Here is an 8,728-nt window from a genome sequence, read left to right as displayed (position 1 = left end):
ATACTAGGACACAACCATGTTGACGTTGAAGCCATCACTACCATTGGCACTGTCAAAACCACTCATCAAGGGAAAAGGTTATGAATATGCCATAGTGAATTTCTTGTCATATAACAAGGTCACAACCTCCAAGGGTATCAAGATAATTAATACACTTCATTTACATTCATATAGGATACAAACATATCCAGAGTCATGGTCATTTCTTTACAATTGTGCAACTTGAATCATATTGTTAAACGCACATGGGAGCAAGAACAATATGAATGATAAATCATGAGAGTACAATTTTTATTAACAAATGATTTACATTTATAGTACAATATGTGACCATTGGGTTTCACATCCCAAGGTCTCTTAGACTCCTTTTGTCCATTCGGCTTCCACACTAACCCATTGAGGATTAGGTGTCCAGCATTCCCCCCCTTAATCCGAAGGGTTATGTATGAGTCCAAGAAGAGAGCTGTAATACAAAATGTGCAAAAATGCATGGCAGCACTAGGCTGAATGTGCTCTCTGAAATGTTGGTATAAAGGGCGGTGGTTTAAGGATGACCACCAACACTGGAACGCTTAGTGCAGTTCCCGGAACTCTTCCAAAATTGGCAAGAAGCTGAAGTCTTTTGCTAGAGGAAGTGCTCCTATTGATTTGAAGAGGGAAACCTTCAACCAATAAAGGGAGGTCTCACCCTGTATAAAAGGGAAAACTTCAACCTGAAAAGGGAAGTCTCAACCTGTGATGGTTTAAGGATAACCAACAACTCTGAAATGCTTAATGCAATTCTTCCAAATCTGGCAAGAAGCCAGAGTCTTCTGTTAGAGGAAGTGTTCTCAATTGTGTTCCTGGAATTCTTCCAAAACTGGCAAGAAGCTGAAGTCTTCTGCTAGAGGAAGTGTCCCAATTGCCAACTGAAGGCATGTTTAGGGGCATCTTTGTCTCTGGCTACAACTCTGAAACTAGTGTGGCAGGTTGTGGCTCAGGCTCGCTTGATGTGGCTTTGAAGCTTGTAGATGACCATCATTTCCCCCTCTGTCAGATACAAGGTGAGATGATGGAGAAAACTCAACTACAAGACTGTTCAATACTCTGGAACAAGTTCTGACATGTGACTGGAATATCTTCTTGGCTGTTGATGCCCATTGCCAAGAAGCGATCCATCCAAGGTGAATCTTTGTTCTTGCAGGACGTTTGTTTCTGAAGCATCTGTGTGAAGAATGGGTGGTTTTATGACAGTGCTTACATGGATGAAGATCAAAACAATGATCTTTCAAATGGCCAACTCGATCACAGTGTTGGCATTTCACGATCTGTTGTTGTTGTTGTGGAAGAGGGGAAAAATCTGGAACAGTTAAAGCTGAACTGTCATGAGGAGCAGGTGAACTGTCATGAATGAATCCAACACTCTGAAACTGAATGGGCTTTGAGTAGTCTGGAATATGAAAGGACAAGTCCTTGTCATATCTAAGACCAGTTCTATGCTTGTTTTGGACAAGCTGTTCCCAAGGTCTGATGATGGGCTTGGGAAGTGCAGACTGATTTTCTGCATCTGCATGTACAACTGCTGCTTTATTGGATACTAAATCTGCTTTATTGACTTGCTTCTGATGGGTTGCAGTCTCAATGTTCTGAACAGAAACATGTCCAGAATGATGATTCCTCTGTTTTAATTCTTCTTGCTGAAGCTGAGATTCAAGTTGTAAAAAGTCAATCTTTTCATGTACATCTTGTAAACAACTATGAATATCGGTGAGAAAATCCTTGCTGATTTTGACTGTATTATCCATAGTAGAGAGTATTAGATTGTCCACTAACTCTAATATTGCACCAATTGGAGCCATTTTTAACCTCAAAAAATAGTAAAACAATGAGGAAAAGATGGACACCAATTGCTTTTTTTTTATATATATATATAAACTTATGGCAACAACTTCAAATCAATCAGCTTGCAATAGATTTAACACACAAAGAATGGTGATATCCGGAAAACAGACTCCTCATTCAAAAATGAATTTTCTTCAATTCACCTGAGAATTTAACTTCCAACAAAGCTACACGCAATTTAGGTCTCAAAAAGATATTTTCCTGTACCAGCCTTGAATGCAAGGGAACTTGTCCTAGCAACAACTTCAATCTAGTTCAATAACAATCTCTGATATGAACAACCTTTAAGAAAATACACCAATTCGATCTACAAATGATAGTCTTGGCTTGAAACAATTTCCATTGAACTCCTAAATAATGCCAAATTGCTGCAACTTTAAAGAATATAAACAGTCCCCAATTCTTATGAACATTGAACTCTGTCATTCCCAAAAATCCCCCAACATAATCACTTTCAAAGCAGAAATGATGGCTATCAAAAGGCAATACCCTTGTGGATTATCTTCCTTTCGAATGCAAGTATCGAAATTAATAAAATAATTATTTGAAGTACCTACACCAACACTTCTTCAGATATATCCAAGTCAGGAGACAAACGAACTGCTGAAGATTCACACACCTTCTTATAGGGCATGGATGTTTTAAATCATATTTAAAATACAAACAAAAAATTGCAGGCAGCTCGGTGTTTTAAATTTCTTTAGAAAGCTGAATAATAGTTGGAAAAAGGAATGATTTGCATATTTTCTGCACGTTGGGCATCTTTCACATATTCCAGACCATGCGACCTTGAATGCCCAGATGAATTTTTTTTTCAAAAACAAATTGGGTTTCGGAGAATTTAACCGATGCAAATGCCGCAAAATATCACGGTTTCCTCTGCTTGGCAGAAATAGAACAAGAAGCTGAAGTCTTAAAGTCGGAGAAAAAATATGCAACTTTGATTTGTAACTCAAATGGAGTCCTGATCAGTTGGACGCAATTGCTTCACTCTTCAGAGGCAGAACACCGCCAAAATCAAAGAATCAAATGAACAAGGAAAGGTACCTTCCTCTGTGAACGGAGACCAAAACAACACATTTGCTTTCAATTCTTCTGCGTTGCATTGAAAACATGATTTCAAACACACGTTCCAGCATCAGTTTAATACAACACCAACTGTTTTCCCTTCGACCATTTTTCAAACCAACGTAGGAACCCAATACTCGAACAAAAGTAAGCGAATGCACATAAAGACCACAGGACATTCAATGCTTATGTTTCATATTCGAGATATTTCACATCAAGCGAGTGCTGGAGGAGGAGCATGCACAACTGGCTGAGGAGGACTGTAGACTGGTGCACGATGAGCGGTCCTTCCTCCTGGTATTTAGATGGCAGCTAACAAAGATTGCATATACATATGAGATAACATATTTGGAGGGGTTTTCCAGCTTCAGTTTGAGAAATATGCTACCCAATACCATATATCAAGTGGGCGCCATGTCAGTTCAACGCATATACAAAAGCGGTGTATACCAAAATAAAACCGCAGAGCTGCTGTAGGATCAATTTAAAATTGAGATTTAAACATGATTTAAGTACCATATACCAATCGGACGCAGAGACACCATTCAATATATACGCTGGACCATTCTACAAACTCAGTTCATATTCAATATATACGCTGGACCATTAACTCAATAAGAGCAGCGTATTCAATTCCACAGCGCACAACATTTCACGTTCATATACCATATATACCAATCAACACATTCAATAAAGCAGTGTTAATATTCCACAACGCACAACATTTCACGTTCATATACTATATATACCAATCAATAAAACGTTATGGGACAGCGTTAATACCATTATTCAACGCATTTCAATACCATTCAACACAGTTCAATATGTACAACGTTAAAACAACGTTAATACGCATTCAAATGGAAACCATTTTATGCATCTGCTACCATGTCAGTTCAATAGCATTTCACACATATACCAAAAGTTAGTTCAATACCAGAACTTCGACGGGCGCATACCATTAGACAGCGTTAACAAACGCATTCAAACTTCCCACTCAAACGTTGTGTCAAACGCTGTGTCAAATACCACTACAAACGCTGATACTATTCAATAAACCAAACGATTGATACCACTGGACAACGTTAAAACTCAAACGCATAGGCATATACGAAAGTCGTTTTAACGCAGATACAAATTCAGTTCAAACTCAAACGCATGGGCATATACCATTCAACGTTAAAGCAATACAAACTCAAACGCATGGGCATATACCATTCAACATTAAAGAAATACAGGTATCTCACTGGACAGCGTTACGCATACCATTCAATATCGAACCATAACACATTCAACAAGAGCTGGACCTTCATCGATGGTGGCAAATCTCTACAGTGGCACCTCAGGCCTCAGCGCTAAAACAGGAAATGACAGTGCTATAATAAATTGACAGTATGGACAGATGTGCAGTTCTGGCAGAGGCAGGTTATTTCAGATCTGAGGGGAATAACGCAGAGTTAGAGGTCAGGTAACGCAGAACTGACATATATATAGAGACCACAAAAAAAGTGGCTCAAATTGGAGCAGGACCAGCAATTGCTCGCTCTGATACCATGTTAAACACACATGGGAGCAAGAACAATATGAATGATAAATCATGAGAGTACAATTTTTATTAACAAATGATTTACATTTATAGTACAATATGTGACCGTTGGGTTTCACATCCCAAGGTCTCTTGGACTCCTTTTGTCCATTCGGCTTCCACACTAACCCATTGAGGATTAGGTGTCCAACACATATCATATCTTGTCACAAGATTCACATTCAAATCATAAATAAATTTAACCATATACCATATGAAAACAAAGTATAAGTCGTGGTGACAAAAACACATGACCAATGTCATAGTAATACAAATGGACATATAAGAAAATCCTTACTATAAGTTTAAGTAAGAAATCGTAAACAACTAGATAGAGTGATGAGATTGTAAACAATACAGTGCGATGATATTGCAAGAAAACGAGAACCATGCAAGATTGAGTCAACAAAATTGAGGGTTATAACGAGTCAACTGAAGAAAGAATTCAAAATGAAACTAATGCAATGAGTCAACAAAAGAGTGAGAGCCATGTGAGACTACTACATAGAGCATTATAGAGATGCGAGATCCATTGGTGCAAGACCAATGAAACAGAGATCAAGCCAACAAGAGAAAGCTTAATGAGACAAAGAATAACAATTACAAGAGTCATGTGACTTAGGTGCAAGAATAGTAAATTTGAAGTAGCAAAGAGTAGTCATAAGAATCTTGTAGCCATAGTCCTAAATCAAAGTCCTGTAGCATGAGAGAATAACCTTGCGAGAGTATCATCCTGAGAGTGAAGTCTTGTACCCATTGTGAATGATCTTGTAGCCATAACCCTTGAAATAAATCCATAAACCATAACCCTTGTGAAGCCTGGAAGATACATCTAAACTGCCAAATCATAAGTTCAATATGAAAATTATATAATAAGGATTAATACAATGAGATATAAATAGTTGTTTGTATGAGTGAGAAGTCGTAACTCTATGGCAGAGTTGACTTAACCATCTGAGGCCTCCTTAGATTAAAATGTGAATTTTGATTTCAAGTAATTTTCCTCTAGTAATTGAAGTCAACATAGATAAGAGTGCTAATAATTTATTTTGATCCAATTTGATTGATATTTCTTCATTTGATCGACAAGATTAGGGAATTTCTCCCTGACTACCAAATTTAACACATGTGGCAAGATGGTAAAACACAGGGTGAAATGGTAATGAGTGAGAAAGCAAGTGCAACAAGACACTTTCCAAGACTAATAAATGCAACTAGGCCACTCTAATCCAACAACCCTGATCATAAGCACTTAAAAATGGGGTGAGGATGTCATCAATTGTCTTGGGTGGCATAGAAATTGAGGAATGATGATGATGATGAGGTGCCTAACAATATATATACATAAAGGAAAGCATAAAGCATGATATATATAAAATAAAACCACTCATGGCATGATTGTGGCTATAGACTAAAACATATATGCGTAAATTATTTTGTACCAACCTAATTCCCTCTCAAATTTTAACACTAGGGGTTTCTTTAAGAGAATGAATACACAATTAGGTTATCCCCACATTCTTCTTGCTTCTAATATGTCATAAAATATGAATTGGATTCAATAAGTTGATTTTTAGTTAAGATATGAAAGAGGAATCATTAGAGGTTTTTTCTATAGCTTCTAGTTCAAGTGTGGTATTAGATGATGTGATCCTGACATATTCACCGTGGGAACCCTAGAGATTCCACAGAGTGCCTCATTATTCATGAAATGTTTCCACACTATGTTCCAAAGAATCTAGAGGATTTGAAAATAGATATTCTTCAATACATGCAAAAAAAGAAGGCTTAACAATTTTCATAAAACATACCTTCTTAAAGTAACCTCTCCTTGACTCCTCCTCTAGTGGAATCCTCATTCATCAATACTTCCTTCTTGTTCCAAGCTTCCTGCTAAGAGATTAGTACTATAGGTGGCTCTTACTGCACCACAAAAGAGAAGTATATTTTAACTTAATTCATGCATCTATATGACCTAATGCAGGATAGCAAGGACGTAGGTTACTGAAAGGGGTAGTCGACATTCCCTTTGTTCGCTTCTACTCCTAGTATCTTCTCTAAATTCTAAGGAAACGAATCCATGTTCTCTGAGTGCCTCCCTGGCAATGCCACCAAAAAATGACAGTGTGTTTATATAATTTTCATTTCAATTGAAATTTGAGATACACTGTGCATTTTATTTTGTCAACCCAAGGTCTATAAGCTTGCGAGGCACTTTGTGCAGTCTACACAAGAAAGAGAATATTCACCAAATTTCTAAATGACCTATGTTGCAAAAAAGGAAATCATATCATAGTACATATCCTAGGTGCAAGATGATCTTGGTATATCAACCTAATGCACAACTAAGTTTCACCTCACACATTCAAGTTTCTTACTTTGAATGCTCAACTTTGTTTCACTAGTTAGACTGAAATCCCATTATTTAGCACACAAATTTTGTAAAAAAATATTAAAAGACACTTGCATAAAGGAAACACATTTGCATGAAATCAAAATTAAATTAATCTAGGAAAATAGGAAACTATGATGCTTTTGATGCAACACTAAGTGAGAATTTATGAGAGAGTTAGGGCATTTTCCACCAAGAGAGGTAGTGGATGGCACTCTTGGTCCTTTGCTTATCTTATCAATCAACTTGTCTTCAAAAGCAACAACTATTCTATGATAATACATTTATGAACAACACAAAGATGCAAGAAATAATATACAAGAATTGCATAAAATTAAAGAGAATATACAATGGAATGAAATGCTACCATGATCTAATTGGAGTGAGCTCATTTATCCTAAGAATAAAGTAACAAACTATTCCATAATACTAAACTAAAGCATTCTACATCTAAAACTATAGAATGGAAATATGAGAAAAGAAACTTGATTCTATTCCATCATAACTTGGGCAATTTCTCTAAGAGTCCTCTCCTTTGGAGTCAAGGGGGCACAAACTTGCTTGCAACTAAAAGCCTACTTAAGGATAATATATTCCTAAGTGGTTACAACAAATTGCTAAATATAGCTCCACTAGGGAATATCCTCAAATGGTTCCAACAAATATCTAAATATAGATCCACTTGAGGATAAGAGATTCTCAAGTGGTTACAACAATTTTCTAAATATAAATCCACTAGAGAATATCCTCAAATGGTTACAACAAATATCTAAATATAGATCCACTTGAGGATAAAATATTCTCAAATAGTTACAACAACTAGAATAGTTCCAACATTCTTGCTAACTTCCCACATATTTTGGGATGCCCCTACTTTGAAATTCGAAATTATTCATGTGGGCTAGAATAAAATGCTCAAAGTATGTTCAAAAGATATTATTAATGGTATTAAACTCCCTAGGTCCATAGTATATATGGAGGAGCTTTAAATCCATAATAAAAGTGAATATGCACACTTGAGCACATATAAATCTGCCTTTCAATAATTAAATTTATGAAATATATATTTCATTGTCTTCCCCAAGTAGTTGTATGATTTGTGATCCATCTTGTTGTAGCACTTTTTTTATGATGCATTTGAACCTCCTCCGATATGCCTCCAAATGTTGCAGTTATTATCCATATGAAAATGCGAAAACTAAAATATGCATAGGTTGTTAGAGGTCTAATTTCACAACAAGATACTATAGATATGATTCTGCAACAGGTTGTTATAGGTCTGATTTCATAGTAGGCTATTATAGTTATGATTTCACAACAATTGTTTTAAACACATGAGAACCCCATAGTTGTAGTAACTAATGCATATTTGACAATTACTAGTGGGGGTGAATCAGTAATTGTATTTTTCCATTTATTTAGCTCAACTTAATTTCCTTTTTCAAATATCTTCTTATGCAACTAATGGCTTATGTATATGTAGTTATTAATTGTTTCTTTTCTAGTTACTAGAGAGATACATTTTCATTTACACATATTCAGAATTCAAGAGCATTCACAAAAGTGGAACATTCAACAAGCAACACATGACGACACCAGATATAAGTGGAAACCCATAAAGGGAGAAAACCAAAAAAATTTGGCTAAAATTTATGTAAAGGAAAGCTCCTACTCCCCTATTATATCAAATTTTTTGTAGGCTCCAATCTATAGGAGGTTTCTACCTCAAGGAAGCTCCAACTCCCACAAATTTTTTTGCAAGATACAACCCATAGGAGGCTCCTACCTCAATAGGCTATAAC

This window comes from Pinus tabuliformis, chromosome 2_2, assembly GCF_031772625.1.
Source record: "Pinus tabuliformis cultivar Carrire ecotype Pingquan chromosome 2_2, CPIR1, whole genome shotgun sequence".
Classification (NCBI taxonomy): Eukaryota; Viridiplantae; Streptophyta; class Pinopsida; order Pinales; family Pinaceae; genus Pinus; species Pinus tabuliformis.
The sequence above is the reverse complement of the archived record's forward strand: the minus strand, read 5'-3'. Positions refer to the sequence as shown.